The 20,098-nt window shown below is 43.6% G+C and overlaps 1 protein-coding gene across 4 annotated transcripts in view; it reads right to left on the bottom strand.

Moving 5' to 3' along the window:
• PRR5L (proline rich 5 like) overlaps window positions 1–19,599 on the bottom strand; it is a 71,242-nt gene extending 51,643 nt beyond the window's left edge. For 3 of the 4 annotated variants that reach the window (XM_074956995.1, XM_074956997.1, XM_074956998.1), the window contains exon 1: window positions 19,095–19,599. The gene's annotated coding sequence lies outside the window, so the exon portion shown is untranslated. Of the gene's footprint in view, window positions 1–10,073; window positions 10,360–19,094 lie in introns of those variants that run through there. The other variant, XM_074956996.1, reaches the window with a different exon arrangement.
• Window positions 19,600–20,098: the final 499 nt, after the last annotated feature.

The raw sequence follows: 20,098 nt of genomic DNA, 5'->3' as shown, positions 1-20,098 counted from the left end.
TCAGGACAGCATCACAACTGTGTCATATTAAATTCCATGTGTTTTACACTGTCCTGCCATTTAAGTGTGCTATGGATTTTGGTATTGAAAATGTCCAGCCACAACGTAGCAGTTGCCAAGGAAGAAAGTTTGGGTAGCTGGGTACAGGGAAGTCAACTCTTTTGGAAACAAAGATTTAATGTTTAGAACAAAGTTTTGGAATAAGTAAGTTAGCTGGATGTTTCTGCCTAAAAGATCAGCAGTGAGATAGTTAAGTGTTGACACGTATCATCTTTAGGTTTCAGAGTTAAAAAAAAACCATTGAAATGAATAAGGGGCAGTTCACACCTCTCAGAGTTATTACTTCAGGATATACATACAAGATGTGTGTATGCATTTTTCAGTGCTGATGCAGTGCAGTATAAACATTTTACACCAGGTACAGGCATTGCCACATTATGTCACAAGACAGTATACATAACCATAGTTAAGACATCTGTGCCAGTCTTTAAACAACGCATACAGGTTTTCCTAACTACGATGACTGCATTGCATTAGGTTCATATTCTTAATTGCAATTAAGAGGGCTAAAACTTTTCTTAAAATGAAAGCTTAGATTCTGGAGCATAAATCTGTAGGATGAGATGGGTTCTGCAGCAAATTCCACAGCTACACCTGAAGAACCTTGCAGAGCCCTGCAACAGATTTCTTGAATGGCTCTTACTCACTCTTGCTCATTGAAATTTACATGTTGTTTTCCTTAAGCTTCTGTAAGTCACCCAGACAGATACTGCATGTTCTGGTCTGTGTATAAAAGATGAATACCCACCCGTCGATCATATTTTCATGCTCATCTTCAATGCCTGTGCAACAATCCTAACTACAGGTCATCACCAGGAACTGAACCTGAGACCTTCAGCACTAAGGGCCTGATCCAAAACCAATTAAGTCATTGGGAGTCTTTCCATTGCTTCAGAAACCAAAGACACAAGCCTCTTCCATTTAAGTTAAAGCAGCAAGTGTTAGCTAGTAAGAATAGTAGGCTATTATCCTATATGTGCACCAGTCACTGGAGGGCATCAAAACACAATTAGCCGGTGTGTTGCCTGGCTCCAAATTGAAGTGTCAAAAACTGTAGAAGCCCATTTCCCCCATCCCACAGCCTACTCTTATTATTTTCAGACCACCAAAAAGCAGGAGAAAAGAAAATGCTCACAAGACAAAATTCTGTTGATAGAGCAAGTTTAAATTTTGCAGACCCAATTCATTTTAACAACATTTTGCTAAGCATCCAAACCAGGTCCTGAACTTCCCATCACTATTCTGCAGTATCTGCCAAACATATGCATTTCCTAGACTTAATGGAGACCAAATTTTCCTTCTACAGTAATGAGACCCGCACCCCACTCCCCGACAAAAGGTCCACAAAACAAGGCTTCCTTATAAACTCTTTCTCTTCTATACAGGCAAATCTTGTTAGTTGTTGGCTGTGTCCATTTTGAGAGTTCTGTAATGTATAATTTAGAGCTTGTGCTGAGAGAGACTCTCTTTGTGGTTAGAGAGGCATTAATATAGTTATAGTCTTGGAAGGAGTCTTCATGATATTCCAGCTATTTTGGCTACCAGGAATGCCATAGTGTGTAACAAAATGCTGAGTATGACAAGTTTATAACTCTTTTTCCTCTGTTTGCTATAAAAACGATTAAAGAACGAATTAGATAAAAAATATTTCAGCAAAACGTATGCCCCCCTCCTACTGCTCTTCACCGAGTCCTGTCCACGCTTTTTCCTCTCCATGCCTGTAAAATGTTTCATGTGACTATAATAATGCCACCCAGCTCATATATAGCACTTTTCACCTATAGATCTCAAAGTGGTTTACAAAGGGAGGTATACAAAAGTATAATTTCCCCATTTTACAGGTGGGAAACTGAGGCATAGAGAAGTAAAGCAACTTGCCCAAGGTCATCCAGCAGGCCAAGGCAGAGCTGGAAATAGAGCCTAAGCCTCCCAAGTCCCAGTCTAGTGCTCTAGTTGCTAGGCAAAACTGCCTTTTATTAGTGCTCATGAAAGGTGTCAAGCTCTGGAGACACAAGTTCAGGAACTGTAGGCCACATATAGCACCGGGCGGCAGCAGTGCAAACTATCCCAGTACAAGCACATGGTTCAGTGCTGTGAAACACCTCTAGATGCAACAGAGTAGCCCCCTCTTCATGCCAATTCAGTTATTGTCTTCTTTGGCAACACGATCCTCCACCCCATCTACCTAATTATGTTGGATGTTTTTCAGATATGAAGCTTATCAAAGTTCAAGGAGATGTTTGATTGTTGTCTTCTCCCCACCTCAATCCCACAGGTCCACACCCAAACTGATTCACTAGTCCCTAGTTATAAGCTTAATATCTGTCTGACAAAAAGCCTTTGAAACCAAAACAAAGCAGATCTGTAGCTGATACACACTCAAGATAAAGACTACAAAACTCTGTGGGGTAAGTGCACAAATAACGCATGATGGTTGGGCACCAGCTTTCTAAACTGGGGAATATGCATAACCTGACAATGAAGCAATGTTATCCATCTGCGCTATGTTACATTTCAGAAAACATTTTCATTAGAGATTCCAAACAGGGCAAGAGGAAACACATATACAGACACACATGTCTGTTGGAAGCTATTTCCAAAAATTAGGTAAGAAATAGCTTCCCCCCCAGTCAAATTAAGAGACCAATGCTAGTTTATAATTGTTCGTCTCCTGTTTGTTATGAATACCACCAAAGAATTAATTATAAAAAGATTTTAGCCAAAGGTGTCCCTGCAACAGGCAAAATACATCTGGCTGCCTGGAAGAGAAGAAAGATTAGCAAAAAGACTTGCTCCTTATTGGAACTTCAGGAATACCGAAGAAGGGGTGACAAAGGGAGAAAGTTGGCAGCGCTTCTTCAAGAATATGCATCTTCTAGATGATACAGGGTTGATTAAAAAAAACCACAGCAACAAATATTTAAATAACAAGAGAACAGACCATTTGTGTCTTGGATTATTTTTACTTTTCCCTGGTATTTTTTCCTGCAGATCCAGGGCAGCAGGGGTCAATATGCACTGGAATCAAGTTCCTTTGGAAAGGCAGCGTGGGTGTCGGATGGCTGCCAGTGGAAGCAGGCAATGCAGTAGCACAAGGGACTGAAAGGCTTGCAATAGGATAACGGGCACCACTTGTATTTGTCAAGACCAAAAGTAAATTCGCACCAAGCTGCCACAAGCCAAAAAGCAACTGTAAACCAGATGCAGAAGGAAAATCAAATGAGCATTCTTCACCCAGCAAAACCTTCACAGCCCTCCTCAACTCTAGCTGCAGAGAATGGTGGTGGAGGGGGGTTTACAGTTAGACTCAAGAGTTAGCACCAAAGCAATCCAGATATTATTGTAAGACACACTTAAAATGGAATTTAAAATTAATGCAACTGGAAAAAACACCATATACCAGAAACTTTTAGGTCTCTTGCATAAAAATCTAGGAAAAAATAATCATTTCAAAAGTGATTTCCCACTGTGCCAACTTTACAATTCCATGAATGGCTTCCCTTAGAAAAACACAGCTCCACCCCACTCAGCCAACCTAAATAGATACAAAAAGGTGCAGAAAGAACCAGGCTGGAATTTTGTTAGCTGCTTCTTTTTCAAGCCCAGTAAATATTTAACAAAACACATGATCAATGAAATGATGTGTGTTCAGCTGATGCGATCCAGTCACGATTCTTTCTGAAACACATTTCTTTAAATTATTTACTCCAGGGCCACACTGACAAATGCAGATATTCCACAAAATTCTATCTCAGTGCACTTCAGTTCATCAAAACTATGCTGGCATGCGCATGAAGATAAGGACTTGTCTACACTTACAGCGCTGCTCCGGTGCAGCTGCGTTGCTTAGCTTAGCTCCCATCAGGTACTTCACCTCCCTGAGAGGCGGCAGCTATGTCGACAGGAGAAGCCCTCCCATTCAACACAGCATTGTCTACACAGGGAGTTAGACTGGAATAACTGCGGGGTTTTCCATGCCCCTGAGCAATGTAGTTATATCGACATTAGTCTGCAGTGTCGACCAGGGCTCAGTTGTGGTTTTTTTAAAGTGAGCGCAGATAGTGCCTGCTACCCTTAAGGCTGCAATCCAATTTCCATTTGTTTTTCCAGTTGCTCAGTTTCCTCAAGAAAACGTCATGTGAGTTTGCTTTTTGGAGGGGTAAAGTGAGAGAAGGAAAAAATGAATTTAAACCAAGTCAATTACGGTTTTAATCCCCAGGCCCACCCTTCCCCAAAAAATTCACACAGTTAACAAAACCCACTCGAAAACAACAGGTTCTGATCAGAAATTATTTTAGCTAATTCAAGGATAGGTGAAACTTCAAAACTAGCTTGTTTTGTATGTCCCGTACGGCCTGATCAAAGTCAATAGGAGTCTTCCCACTGACTTCCAGGGTCTTTGAATTAGGCCCATTGACCCAAGGTAATTAGGTGCATAAAGACACAAAGACAGGGATTTTCAACAGCACATAAGTGCCTATGGGAGTTAGGCACCTGGGTGCCTTTGAAAACCCCACTATGTACCTATCTCTTTCTTTCAGCACCTAAATACCTTTTAAAATCTGGTCCATAGCGACTTCAGGACCTGATCCAAAGCCCATTGAAAGTAATGGGAATCTAACCATTGACTTCAAAGGGCTTTGGATCAGCCTCATAGAAAGCAAGGCAAGGATCTAATCCTGCAAACCTTTATTCATGTAATCAGTCCTATTGACTTCAATAGGACTTCTTCTGGGAATAAGGATTACTCATTATTTATTTACTCTAGTGCTCAGTATAGACTAGGTATTTCCAAACACTGAACAAACACAGCCCATCTCCTAAGAGCTCACAGTCCAAGGACGAGAGTAGGGTTTGCAGGGTCACACTACAAATTTGAATGCACTCCTCTGATAAGATTGTCAAATTATCAGCATTAAGAGACAACAGCTTATGCATGCATATTAGAACTTTATCTCTTTATTCCTAAAGTTCCAGTTAGGCCTTGTCTACACTGGCAAGTTTCTGCATTGTAACTCCTGAGGTCTACACACTGCCAAGCCACTTAGTGTGCAGAAAGTGCACAGTTGCAACACTGTAAAAAATCACCTGGACGAGAGGTGTACAGCTTTCTGTGCCGGGCTACAGCACCGCAGGGCCACTATAGACACCCTGGTCGATTACAGCGCTGCGATTGGCCTCCAGGAGGTGTCCCACAATGCCTCTTCTTGCCTCTCTGGTCATCGGTTTGAACTCTACTGCCCTGCCCTCAGGTGACCAACCGTGAGTCCCACTCCTTAAATTCCTTGGGAATTTTAAAAGTACCCTTCCTGTTTGCTCGGTGACGCGTGCAGTGGTCTCAGTGCATCTTTCCAGGTGACCATGCCTGCTTCACGCACCAGGCGATCCCTCGCTTGCAGCAATGCCGAGCTGCTGGAGCATTTCGGGAGAGGAGGCTGTCCAGTCCCAGCTGCACTCCAGCCGCAGGAATTATGATACCTACGGACAAATTTCATGATGCATGACAGAAAGGGGCCACGACCGGGACACACTGCAGTGCTGGGTCAAAGTGAAGGAGCTGCAGAACGCCTGTCACAAGGCACGGGAGGCAAACCGCAGCTCTGGTGCTGCGCCCACGAGCTGCTGGTTCTACAAAGAGCTGGACACGATACTCGGTGGCGACCCCACCCCCACTGCGAAAGCCACTGTGGATACTTCGGTGGCTCACATGCCAGTCCAGAGTGGACCGAGCCTGGAGAAGGAATGTGGAGGGGGAGGGTGACCCAGAGGCAGAGGACAACTCAGAGGTCAGGGATGCCTGCAGTCAGGAGCTCTTTTCTACCCCGGAGGAGGCTAACCAGTCACAGGGGTCGGAGCTCGACAAAGCACAAACAAGAGAGGAGGCTGCGGTAAGTGGCTTTGATTTTGGAAATTGCTGAAGCGAGTTGTTGGGGGCAGAAGGATTGCAGAAAGCAGGCTTGTGTCTGTATGATGTGCGTACCACCACATGCCTAGTCTGAGCAGCGGAACCGGGTATTGATTGACTCCCTCACTTCACAGGAATCTGCCTCAGAGATCTCCAGGAAACTCTCATGGAGATACTGGGCAGGTTCTTTGGCAGAGCTGCTTTGTTTCTTGTTCCATTAAGGATAACTTTCCCGTGCCACTCTGCCATCACTTGGTGGGGGGGGGCGGAAGAAACACGGACACCATTGCTGCACACAAGTGAGCTGCATAAGGGCCAGGGCAGAAGCTGCAGTCTTGGAGAAGACCCTCCCTTGATTCCCTGCTCACCCTCAGCAGCGAGATATCTTCCATAATGAACACAGCCTGTGGAAAATGTGGGGACAATAATGATTATAAACTGCCGCCCGCCCCCCTGCCCCCCCACAGTGCTGGCTCTCTCCAAGAGCAACATGTCCAGTGTACAGTACGGTCCTAGACCACTGATTTCCCCTGCCCCTGCGGTTACTCACCATTTTGGGGGTCTTGTGGCTTATGCGTGCTTGCCTGGGGTCAGCCAGTTAGTAACAGGTATGTGAATAGTAGCTGTGTTTTGATTCAGTGGTCTGTGTGTTGCAAATGATACTGCTTCTGTAAAATGTGGCATTTTGGCTTCACAGATATAACCTTGGGAGCCCAGCCTCCCTCTTTGTTATCACTGGCTGAACGGCTGCGCAGAATTAGAAAGCAGCCACCAAGAACTAAAGAGGATTTTCTGCATGATATCGTGATGCACTCCGCAGCCAAAAAACAAGAATTGAAGCCCCCCAGACTCCGCCAACACACTCTTATCAACCTTCTTGCTCCAGTCTGTCCCAGCTGCCTTCCACTCCTGCCCAGTCACAGTCCAGCCCTGCAGACTCCCAGTACCCACTGCACTCAATACCTGTCCCTCTGCAGTTTAGCTCTGCTGAAGTACAATACCCACTGCACTATACTCCAAAAGGACAAGGTTGCATATGATACCTGAACATACACAAATCTTTAACCGTCCTGGGACCTCACCTCCTCCTGGGACCTTCCCTTCCCCCATCCCCCACAGAGCTGATGTGTTTTTTTGTGCTTCTCTCCCCTCCGGTTGTTGTTTTTTAATGAAATAATTGTTTTGGTTCGAAAGCAATCTTTATTCCATGAACTGAAAGCAAACAGAGACCTGCAAAGCAACAGGCAATTTTCTTAAACCTTCATAGTGCATCATCTGCACCAATCACAGACACCTCCTAGCATTACAAGCACTGCACTCCTGAGCATAGCAACAAATATTAGTGGCTTTCAGCTTCAAATTGCTGCCTCAAGGCATCCCTGATCCTTATGGCCCCACGCTGCTCCCCTCTAATAGTCCTGGTCTCTGGCTAATTCAGCTGTACGCTCCATACTATTTGGGAAGGGTGAAAGCTTCACTCAGGGCTGGACCGCTGCGGCTCAAATTCAGCCTCCCGGTGCTGAGCCTCAGCGGTCCAGCCCTGAGTGAAGCTTTCACCCTTCCCTTCACAAATACTATGGAGCGTACAGCACGCAGCTATAAGCATAGGAATATTGTCATCGGCCAGGTCCAGCTTCCCATAGAGGCAGCACCAGCGGGCCTTTAAATGGCCCAAAGCACACTCAATGGTCATTCTGCACTTCCTCAGCCTGTTGTTGAACAGCTCCTTGCTGCTGTCAAGGTGCCCTGTGTATGGCTTCATAAGCCACAGCATTAAGGGGTAGGCGGGGACTCCCACCACCACAGTGGGCATTTCGACTTTCCCTACAGTGATCTTCTGGTCTGGAAAGAAACTCCCTGCTTGCAGCTTCCTGAACAGGCCACTGTTCCAAGGTGCCATGCACCTTTCCGGACCAGCCAGCGTTAATGTCCGTGAAGTGCCCACAGTGATCCACATGCGCCTGGAGAACCATCGAGAAATACCCCTTCCAATTAATGTGCTAGGTGGTCTGGTGCCAGAATTGGAATAAGCGTGCCATCTATTGCCCCTCCTCAGTTAGGGAAACCCATTTGTGCAAAGCCATCCACAATGTCAGGTACCTTGCCCAGAGTTACCGTCTTTCAGAGCAGGATGCGATTAATGGCCCTGAACGCTTCCGTCAACATGAGTCCAACGGTCGACTTTCCCACTCCAATCTGGTTAGTGACCAATTGGTACCAGTCTGGAGTAGCGAGCTTCCACAGTGCAATTGCCATGCGCTTCTCCAATGATAGGGCAGCTCTCATTCTCGTGTCCTTGGGCTGCAGGGCTGGGGCGAGCTCATCACACAGTCCCATGAACGTGGCTTTCCTCATCCGAAAGTTCTGCAGCCACTGCTCGTCATCCCAGACGTGCATCACGATGTGATCCCACCACTCGGTGCTTGTTTCCCAAGCCCTAAAGCAGCGTTCCACGGTGGTCAGCACCTCCATGAATGCCACAAGCAATCTCGTGTCGTAGCTACTACGCGTGGCGAGATCAGTGTGGAACTCCTCTTGCCTTTGTAGTTTAAGGAAAACTTCGCTGCCACACGTGACGTGTTAGTGAGAGCGAGCAGCATATTGGTCAACAGTGCGCGATCCATTCCTGCAGACCGAAGAGGCAGAGCACGCAGTATACGAACAGTTGAAAGATGGCGCCAAATGCAGACGGAAGCACAGGGATTGCTGGGATGCGAAGCAATGCATCACGGGGCATTGGGACAGGACCCAGGATGCCCCATGACCCCCCTCTGCCTTCCCATAACTCTTAGCGGCAGAAGAGGAAGAGATGCTCTGTGGGATGGCTGCCCAGAGTGCACCGCTCCAAATACCGATGCAAGTGCCGCAAGTGTGAACACGCTATTGCGCAGACAGCTGACAGTGTGACCACACAACAGCGGTTTCCCTTCAGCACTCTCTGAGTGGCACTGTAACTGCCAGCAATGTAACTCTGCCAGTGTAGACATACCCTTAGTCACCAACTTTGCTGGTAAAACCAGTAAAGCGTGTAAATTCTGTGAGCAGAAACTCTAGTTCAAGGAATTAATGAATTTAGTTAAAGACATTACACTGTAAGTAAAGGACTATGTTAGGGTTCATCCTGTTTCTATTCCACAAAATCAGAATAGGATTAAACATGAGAGAGAAGAAAACATTCCTCATGGCCAGCTGCCATCTTACCAGCACTATTTGCCGGTGTTGCTGAACCACTGCAAAGTCATATGTCAATGGCTCACGTTTGCAATGCTGGTTGAAAACCAATTTGCAAAGCAGAAAACTTCAGCTGGACGAGTATGAACATCACCTTCCCCATTGAGGTGTTGGAGCTAATGCCACCACTCCACTGCACCTCAGCTAACCCAAGTTGCAAGTAGATATTTTGCTAGTGTAGACCCTGAATGAAACAACATAATGAAAACAGGCAACTGTTGCTATAACAAATCATTATTGTTAGAAAGAGATTCACTGTTTTCAGTCTGTCAAAATCAGTTTTTTAAGTGTGGGCTTTGATACCAAACCTAAGCTAACAAACATTTTTACTCTAATATAAACAAAATAAAATTTAAAACCTGCCCCTCAAAAAAATGCTGTCACTTCCCTCTCAAATTTAAAATAAAAGGAAAAAAAAAGGATAGCCAGATGATAAGCCCTATTCACAAGCCACACTTGCCACTATGTTTCGTTTGAAAATAATTGTACTGTACTAACACCACCCCACCCACATAACTGACATCTCATCCTCCGGGTTAGTTCTGATTTCACCTAGAAAGTTATTTGACAGCAATAAAAGCCCCCAAAAAGTAACACAAGCAAATTGGAAGGTGAGGACTGAAGCTTCTAGTCATCATTTGCTTAAAACAAACATGCTCATAAAATTATCTGTATGCTGAAAAACAAAATTACTGGGGGAGGGGAGAGAGAACTGGATTGTATACAAGAACTGGTTTAGGTGCTTGTGAAGTTAGTGTCTTGCCAGGGGTACAGCAGTAGTAAAACAAACAATTATATAAGAAAATATCCAAGTTCAAGACCTACAAAATGACAATATCAGACTCCCCTTTTAATACATGTTGTTGTAGGTCCCTACCTTTGGTCAAGAACATGTACAAAGGCAATTCCCTTCCAAAGTGCCAGAGCAACTGCTGCTGTATGCAATTTCACAGCGGCAAGTAGGAGGGGTGATACAACCAGGATTCCCTGCCTCCAGCTCCTCCCCTCTGCTGTTCCCAACAAGAAGGCTGAACTTGCTGCTTCACCATTCCTCAGATCCAAAAATCTGAGAAGTCTCAGGCTCCCAGCTAGGGGAATACAGAAGACTAAAACCCTACGTGCCACACTAGGCCAGCTGGACTTCAGAGCAAAAGACAGAGAAGAATGCAGGAAACACAAAGCACAGGCTTCGTGACCCAGACAAGACACATGTACTATAATTAAATACCAAAAATTAATTATTAAAGAATGTGAAAGAAGGCCAGGTTTAGCTGGACTAAAGCCCGGAAGCTCAACTAACTCAAGGCTGATGACATCTTCAAATTATAACACAGAGGAAAACATGTACCTCTGCTTATCTCCCCCACCATCTCACCCCGATCTAAAAGCAATGATGCGATTGTGGATGGGAGTTGTAACAAAGTTCAAAACACAGTCTTGGAATGTACTTGAACCTCTCACATGAGTCCTGGGATAGCTCAGTGGTTTGAGCATTAGTGTGCTAAACCCAGGGTTGGGAGTTCAATCCTTGAGGGGGCCATTTAGGGATCTGGGGCAAAAATTGGGGTTTGGTCCTGGTTTGAGCAGGGGGTTGGACTAGATGACCCTCCTGAGGTCCCTTCCAACCCTGATACTCTATGATTCTATATTGTGCTTTGCAGCCCCTCTCATTTCAGTAAATCATCCCTCACGAGGGATCCAGACAGTTTTGTGACATGTTCATCCTTAGCACTCCACAAGGATCCCAAAGTGTTTTACAAAGGAGGGCAAGACTCATGATATCATTTTACAGATGGGGGAATGCAATTACAGAGCCCTAGAGTGACTCCCTCAGATGAGTGAGCAGCAGAGGTAGCAATGGAGCCCAAGTCTCCCAACCCAGGGCCCTATCCACTGGATGCAACCATCTCTCCAGTGTTTGCCAGAAAACTTCCACGGTGATAGATTTCATTATAGCCTCTAAACAAGTTCAGTGAAAGTTCTCTCAAACCTGGGCCCAGTTATGATTTGACAGCAAAACCATGCAAAGGTTACCAAAAAACTCAGTGGTTTCCAGTGACTTTTGCTTTGAGCTGTTGAGGCTGAATCACACCTGAAACTCCAAGCAAGACACTTGGTGGGGGTGGTGGGAACAGTGTGAGAACTGAAGCATAAGAAAACCTTTGCCTGCAGCCCACCACGGTTTGAAAAGGCCCACTCTATTTCTGACACCACAGAGGCCTCTTTGGAACCTATGGTGTTAAATAGGTGTATGTCACACATGTACTATGAGCACTAAAATTCCTTATGAAAATTCTAAGAAAATAAAAAGCTGAGTTTCTTTATGACCAGTTAGCTTAGTTTTGAGCCAAAGAGATCAGATCATGCTCCAGAGCATACAGGGAAAGAATGATGTTGTAATTAAGTCACTGGATTAGTAACCAAGAGAACTAGGTTCTATTCCTGTCTCTACCACAGATTTCCTGTCTGATCTTTGGCAAGTTACTTAACTCCTGTGCTTCAGTTTCTCCATTTGAAAAATGGGGGAAATAATGCCTACCTTTTATGGGTGTCAAGAGGCTTAAAATGTTTGTAGAACCACTTTAAAAGGCTTGGGTGGAAAGTGCTAGAGAAGAACAACTCATTCGTATAGTCACATAGCAGATCTGCCTGAAATTATAAGCACTTTTGAATTACAGACTTTAAGAGAAGTGAATTGATTTAATCTGGATTAAGACAAACTAGATTTCTCACTAACCAACAACCACAATACAAAACGGATTACAGCCTGAGGCAAAAGGATACAATCAAATTTTAAAACTGAAATAAATACAGATCCAGTACCAGGCCTTAAGAAAACTACACACCATTTGCCAGGGACAAGAAAAAACCTTTTCCTGGTCAGGGGTGGAATACAGAAACATGGAGTGCTAAACCATCCGTTTTTGCGAAATTTAAAGATTTCATTTAAGAAGAACATTTTAGCTCAGTGGTTCTCAAACTTTTGTACTGGTGACCTCTTTCACATAGCAAGCCTCTGGGTGCGACCCCCCCTTATAAATTAAAACACTTGAAAATATATTTAACACCATTATAAATGCTGGAGGCAAAGCGGGGTTTGGGGTGGAGGCTTACAGCTCGCGACCGCTTTTGGGGTCCCGACCCCCAGTTTCAGAACCCCTGTTCTAGCTATTAGGCCTAATGTAACCTTCCAAACATGACCCAAACCAATGCTGTCTGAGTCTGCAGATAGAGAGCTTTAGTGCCTCCACCGCTCATAGCTTTGCCAAGCACCAAGCTTAGCAGCATCCAGTCATCTGAGGTTCTCCCATCACAGTGTAGCTAGTCAAGATAAACCCCTGGTGGTGTTGACAGTTACTCATTTCAGCAAGTTAACCTCATGGTTTTTGAGGGCCTGATTCATGATTTTTGAATGCTTGGGTTTGGCAATACTACTACCCATAGAAGTAAGGCCTTCTCTACAGTAGGTTTATTTTCTTAAAATTTACCACTGGTAGGAGTACTAGTGTAGATTTAACACACTGACAAAAGCTGTGCCATGGTCCCGCTCTAGAGCTTGTACAGTAAAGGATAATGGCCTACCGCTAAGGGGTTTAACTTTACATGGAACTTTAACTCAAATGGTAGAGGTCTGTGCTGAAGGTCTTCACTTCAAACCTTGCTGAAAACCCATAGAGGAAACTGTTTTATACCTTGTCTCCGCTTGAATTTTACCGTGAGATAGCTAACTCCAGCTATTCCCCTGCAAAATCACACTTTTTTTTTGGCCGTGAAGACATAGGGCTTGTCTACACTTCAGATGTGGCACAGCTGCAGCGCTGCAGTTGTGCCACTGTCGCACATCACGGTAGATACTCTCCACACTGATGGGAGGTGTTCTCCTGTCGGCGTACGAATCCTCCTCCCTGAGAGGTGGTCGCTAGATCAACGGAAGAATTCTGCTCTCAATCTAGCGCTGTCTATACCAGGGGTTAGGTCAGCATAGCTATGTCTCTCCAGAGGGTGGATTTTTCATGCACAACGAGTAAGCAACAACACTTCCTAGTGTAGACAGGACCTACATGTTTTGCATGACTGGGGTGTTGGCCGGCCTGAGGAATAACTAGCACATTTACGTATTCAAAGTCAAAAACCAACATGAACTTTCAACTGCTGTATCCTGTTTTCAGTCTCTCTCCAATGATACTAGTAACATCTGCAGCAAAACTCCAGGAAGCATGTAAATGTATTCATTCAGACAAAGCGTACTGTCCTAGCCACACAGAACAGTTTGTGAAGATTAGAAGAGCTTTGCTCTGCCTATGGAGAAATCTGGCAACATGATTTTTTTTAAAAAGAAAAAGAAAAATGTAGCTGCTCAACATATCAACTGCTCACATTCAATTAAAACAAATCCCACATCACAGGTTAAAGCAAGCAAGTCATGTCAGGTTAAATTTAATGACATTTTATTGCCTATGAGATGCTAATTAGAGCAAATGCAAGATCTCTTTAGACATGACTTAGTCCAATTTAAATAACCACAAATCTTTTAAGTCCATCCATACAATAAGTAGAAGTGATCTGGCAAAATTAAACCTTTTCTGCACTGGACACTTCCTTAACATTTCCCACCTTTGCAGCTCCACTGGTAGTAACAACAGTGGGAGAACCTGAACAGACCAGCCACCGGTGTTTTCACCATCTGTTTATCCCTGGGTTAGAAAATGTGGCCATTGAGAACACCAGTGGCTCTACAAGCCCTGTTTACAGAACAACCCTCCCTACGGCTTTTCAACAGGAGTTGTTTGAAGTGAAGACTTTCAACACAGACCTCTACCATCTGAACTAAAGATAATCTCTCAGCTTGCATCAGTAGTAGACTGTTATCCTCCATTAGACAAACACTAGAACAGGATCACAGCACATGTCTGCTTAGTGTGTAAAATCTACACTTGCACTCTCACCAGTGGTAAATGTGAAGACAATACATTTAGTGTAGACAACATCACCATACTTATGTGGTTAACAGCATTGACTACCCTAAATGTTCAAAAATCATGAGTCAAGCTCCCCAAGAATCATGTGACTGACTTAAAAACCAAAAGGTTTTTAAAAATTAATAGATTTTGAGTTCTATTACTTGCCGTCTGGTTTCTGAGCCTGTGAGATAGACTTGGTTCTTGTTTTCAAATTATTGTTCCTTACAACTATAGGAGCTAGAAACTTTTTTTTTTTTAATGGAAGCTGAGGGTCCCTGGGAGCTGGCACTTCGAGAAAAACACCCAATATTGTGAGTGACGGCAACACAGCTTTTTATTACTGAGCCCTTCAGTTTTGAAAATAAACCTTGTGAGTCTTGGAACTCATCTGAACTGACATTGTATAATACATGAATTGGTTACACAAAACTGTTTAGAGGAGCCTTTATCTTGAAGGGTGGGTGCAATTATGATATCCATGCTAGCTGTCAACTACACTGTAAATAGCCACATTCCAGTTCTTTATTTACTTTTACAGAGCGATAGAAGGTTTTCTAATGGGCTTTGTTGACTGTTGATGTCCCAACAGTTCTTTTAAGAATTCCACCACAGTGTCACAAGTTAAACCATTTTGAACTGAAAGTTTTCATAATTGATGGGCAGAAGACTAGGAATACAGGGATTGCCATACTGGATCAAATCCATCTAGCCGAGTGTCTTGTCTCTGACAGTGGCCAGAACCAGCCACTTCAAACAAAGGTGCCAGAAACTCCCACACTGTACGATTATGGAATAATCTGCCTCTGGGGAAGTTTCTTCCTAACCCCATCAATTAGTGATTGGCTTGTAACCTGAACATACCGCAAACGCATTATTGCCTAGCTATATACACATCTAGTCCCTTTTTCAATCCTACTAAAATCTTGGCTGCAATGACAACCTGTGGCAGTGAGTGACACATGTTAATTATGGGTTGTGTAACAAAAAAGCATTACATCTGAAGTCCCCTTTTTCTTGTATTATGAGAAAGTAAATGGAGAACCTGATTTACCTTCTTCATATAAAATGTAGTACCCTAGACTTCTTCACACAGCGCACAGTCAACCTGTGGAACTCCTTGCCTGAGGAGGTTGTGAAGGCTTGGACTATAACAGGGTTTAAAAGAGAACTAGATAAATTCATGGAGGTTAAGTCCATTAATGGCTATTGGGCAGGATGGGTAAGGAATGGTGTCCCTAGCCTCTGTTTGTCAGAGGGTGGAGATGGATGGCAGGAGAGAGATCACTTGATCATTACCTGTTAGGTTCACTCCTTCTGGGGCACCTGGCATTGGCCACTGTCGGCAGACAGGATACTGGGCTGGATGGACCTTTGGTCTGACCCAGTATGGACACTCCTATGTTCTTAGACACATTCACTGGGAGAAGAAATTATGAATACCTTTCTAAGAGTTGTGCTACAGCTCAATCAGAAGCTATGGATTTGATGCAGGAATTACTGGGTGAGGTTCTATGGCTTGCATTATGCAAGAGGTCAGACTAGATAATAATGGTCTTAGAATTTATGAATGGTGTTAATCAGGGAAACTGAGCCCAAACACTATGAATAACAGTGCTTTTAGATATTCTTCCTTACTGGATTAAAAGAAATAAAGATCTAATTAAATCTCTATTTCCATCTCAAAATCTACTGCCATATTTTAGATCCTCAAATGTACATACCATACGATGTATAATGGAAGAGCTGGCATGTGGCTGCACATACCACTGGACTCTAATGGAAATGAATTAAAATCGTGGAACTGTGTGCCCTGTTGCCCTACACTGCGACAGCCAATGGAGGTTTTCCTTTAGTTCACATAATAGGGTCCTGTGCTCACAAAGCAGAAGATCATAGTTCTATCCCTGCTGTTATTGAGGTTCCAAGCAGCCAGGGGGAGCAACATAGCGACAACCAGGAATGCATCCGATGAAGTGAGCTGTAGCTCACGAAAGCTTATGCTCAAATAAATTGGTTAGTCTCTAAGGTGCCACAAGTACTCCTTTTCTTTTTGCGAATACAGACTAACACGGCTGCTACTCTGAAACCAACCATGAAATTGTAAGTGACCAGGGATTTGTTAAATATTTATTACCGGGATCCTTACCGTTATTGTCCAAGATATACTTTGCTCCAGACATCCAGGATAACATTGTGGTGAGGGTAATAAAACAGGGAAAATATATACTTGTTTGTTATGGGGAAAACCCAAACATTTGACATTTTACATAGTTCCCTCCTAATAAAAAGGAACAGTAAAACTATATTAACATCTGAAAAATATGTTTCACCACACAAGCATTTTAATAGCCTCATACAAATGAGCCTATAAAAACTTCACCTGGAATCCTCATTTACAGTAGTCAGGACAGGAAATGGGTAAGATTTCCCTAGCCCCAGCACACTAATTTTAATAAGGCCAAGCTATTCCTTCTCATTTTAAATGGCAGATGCAATAAGTAAAGACAAGCACATGGCTCATCCGAAAGAGGTAGGACGAAAGAAAAGTCTGGGGTGGAAGAAGAGATGAAAAAGAGATCCAGCCCCTAAAACCTGCCGCCAACACTACCCCAAAAGGGGGCTTTAATACACAAAATCAAGGCACTGGAAAAACTCAATGGTTTGGGGAAGAGAGAAATAAATTAATGAGGTTTTCAAAACTGAGCCCATGTCACTTTTCAGGTGACATCGAAGGTTTAAGGAAGGTTTAACCACCTTGTCCTGGGGAAATTCCAGCACAGGTAAATGCATTCTGCTTAACTAAATTCCCCCTGCCAAAACACTTGGATAAAAGTATTTCTTCCTGACAGTCCCAAACAATTTCAATGGCCTATTGTTCTTGTGTACTCCTTTAAATGATTGGTGCGTTCCACCCCAGAGATGGCTGCACTGACATGTTGTGGAACAAATTCTGCTCACACAGAAGTCAGAAAGACTGTCTGTATTATGAGAAGTTTCCCAGTACTGATGACAGGTACAGCTGAATTGGTGCTGAAATGGTTTAACTGCAACTGCAGACCAGGACAGATTATGTTCAGCGCTGCACCGACTGCTCACACACATTGTCAGTCACAGGTCATTTTTGTACATAGACAAGGCTAATGAAGTTACTCACATGGGTAAAGAGAGCAGAATTTGACTTATATTTGTAAAGCTATTAGAATGTCTGGGGATTTTTAGGGAAAAATCTTGAATAAATATTAGAACAATGAAGACAGGAAACTAACCAAGAAGTAGTTTATACCACTGTGGCCTATGATAAAGTTTCTCTGTGGCTTCTATGATAGGAAAAAAAAGATTGTGGATCAATTTCTGTGCTGAATTTATGCAACCTAGCTGAAGTCATAACTGTCTATATACTCTAAACATATACACACACACTGTAAACAGATATTATGTGTTGAACCACAGACACTGGTGAGTTCAGCATAACTGAAACCTTTCATACCACAGAATTATAGTGTTGTCTACAAATATGCTCAGAATTTTTTGCTGACAAACAAAAATGCACAAAATCGAGGGACAGGGCTCATATGATTAGAAAGCCAGCAAAAATAAATAAATAAATAATTAAAAAGTATAGGCAGTTATAAACTGCATTACCCCCAAAACCTGCATTATGTACATTTATATTTCTGCCCAGCCCAGGCAAGTGACAAGAGTTGCAAGTGCTCGGACATTTCAGAGAACTGGGGAAAGAAGGGTGTTGGGATTCTTTCCACTAATAGGAACTCTTGTGAAAATATTAACATTTTGTCTACTAAAAACAGCCAGTTACAAAAATCTCCCAGTGCACAGAGACCCTGAGCAATTATTAGGGAAGAAGAAAGGTTCCACTTTCATTCACAAAACAGCCAGACAAATGAACTTCACATAAGTACTGAGAAAAGATGGGAGGGAGGGGGTGTTAAAGAGGATGGATCTCTCTTCTCTGCCTTTTAGGACAAAAAGAAAAGGAGTACTTGTGGCACCTTAGAGACTAACAAATGTATTTGAGTGTAAGCTTTCGTGGGCTAAAACCCACTTCATCGGATGCATGCAGTGGAAAATACAGTAGGAAGATTTTATATATATACATACACACACACATTTACATACACACACATGCACACACACAGAGAGAGAGAACATGAAAAAATGGGTGTTGCCATACCAACTATAACAAGAGTAATCAGTTAAGGTGAACTATTACCAGCAGCAGAAAAAAACAAAACTTTTGTAGTGATAATCAGGCTTTCTGCCAGTTCCATGGCTGCAGTCTCTTTGAAACAGGCTACATTATAATTAAATTCATTTAGCAAACCGAAAAAGCCAGAGAAAAATTTATTTTTCCCACCCCCAATTTCAGAATTACTGTATCTCCTGAGGGGAAGGGATAGAATGAGGCATTTTGTTTTCAAGATGACTCGCTCTTCAAAGACATCAAAAGCCCGGAGATTCTATTTTTATTTGTTTATGTTAATGGAAACCTTGCTCATTTTTTGTTTTGTTTTGAATCAAGCAGGCTCTCGCTGTCAGTGCATCCCATGCCTCAGTAATCATTAACAAATGGACAAAAACAACCCAACGAGCTGAAAGTGTCAGCCTAAAATATAAAGCACATGGCTCTTATAGAAGGTCAGACACAACCCAAACTTCTTTTCTGCAAACTCTCTCAAGATAAACATCTTGTTAACACACCAGAGACCGTTTTAACGGCAACAACCTTGCGATTATCTCCTGTTCAAGCAAGACAAACGCTGACACTGTGATCCGAAATCCACGATTGCCATTTGCTGCTGTAGCTCCTCAGAGATCTCCCCTCCTCTCTTTGCATTACGCTAAATTACAATGCATTCCCCCACCACCTTAGATTGCCAGTGTAAAGACAAAAATGAAAAAGTGTATTTTACACTCACCCCCTTTTTATGTTAAGTTAGGGCTGCATCGCGGCTTTTGGAGAAGGAAATAAGAGATGACTGCTGCTAGAAATGTTTCAGCTCTCTCCTGAGACTTTTCACATCAGGGAGTGAAGGAGTTTCTATTTTATCCGCCGCGATCTGGCCAATACCACTTAGAATTTTACAACTTGCTGGCTCCGATCCAGTTTTTATTTTTACAATGTGCCTTTTGCTGGCTCCTCCCAGGAGAGACAAATGGGGGAGAGGGGAAAGTCCAGGGAGTCCCCTGGAGGAAGTGTGCCGCTGCTCTCTCTCTCTGCTTTGGAGCCTTGCTTGAACTGTTAGTCAGTTTCCAGCTCCTGGGGAAAGAAGAAAAGTCCGCTCAGCTTCTATTCAACTATTTCAGGAAGTTTAAGTTCTTTGGCCTTGAAAGAAAAAGAAGAGAGAGAAAAAGATGCAACAGTTTCACATGCCTCTTCCTGCTGGAGCACCTCTGCCTCCGGCACAGCTAATGCTAGACATTCAAGTGTAACAAAGCCGATCAGAGGAAACTTGAAGGGGAGGGAGGGGACCAAAGATTTGAATGAGGGGCACCGTGCACGGGCTGTGTGAGTCTGCACAGTTAAAGCTCACCCTTAACAGCGCCTGCCTGACCTGCCAAGGAGCTGGTCACTGACTTTGTGTTGCTAAATACAAACAATTTTGAAATGCTGCATTTAATTGGCAGCAATGTGCTGAAATCGTATCCAGCCTCCGGTGGGAGTTTAGATAAGCAGAGCACGCCGCGAGGGGGAAACTGAAAGGGAAAATATTATGGCTTTGTGACTTTAAGAGGGGGGCAGGAGGCGGTTCCTTAATATGATCAGATCTTGGATGCTTTCAACAGAATAACGAATTTCACTTCAAAAACAGCGCTTCTCTCCCAGCTTTCCACGGAGTCCGCATTTGAGAGCCTGGCAGGGTCTGAGCCCAAATGGCGAGCATACCCAGGGGGAAGGCGAGCAGGAATTCGCCGGGGACAC

Source organism: Natator depressus, chromosome 6 (assembly GCF_965152275.1).
Source record: "Natator depressus isolate rNatDep1 chromosome 6, rNatDep2.hap1, whole genome shotgun sequence".
In the NCBI taxonomy this organism is placed as follows: Eukaryota; Metazoa; Chordata; order Testudines; family Cheloniidae; genus Natator; species Natator depressus.
The sequence above is the reverse complement of the archived record's forward strand: the minus strand, read 5'-3'. Positions and strand labels throughout refer to the sequence as shown.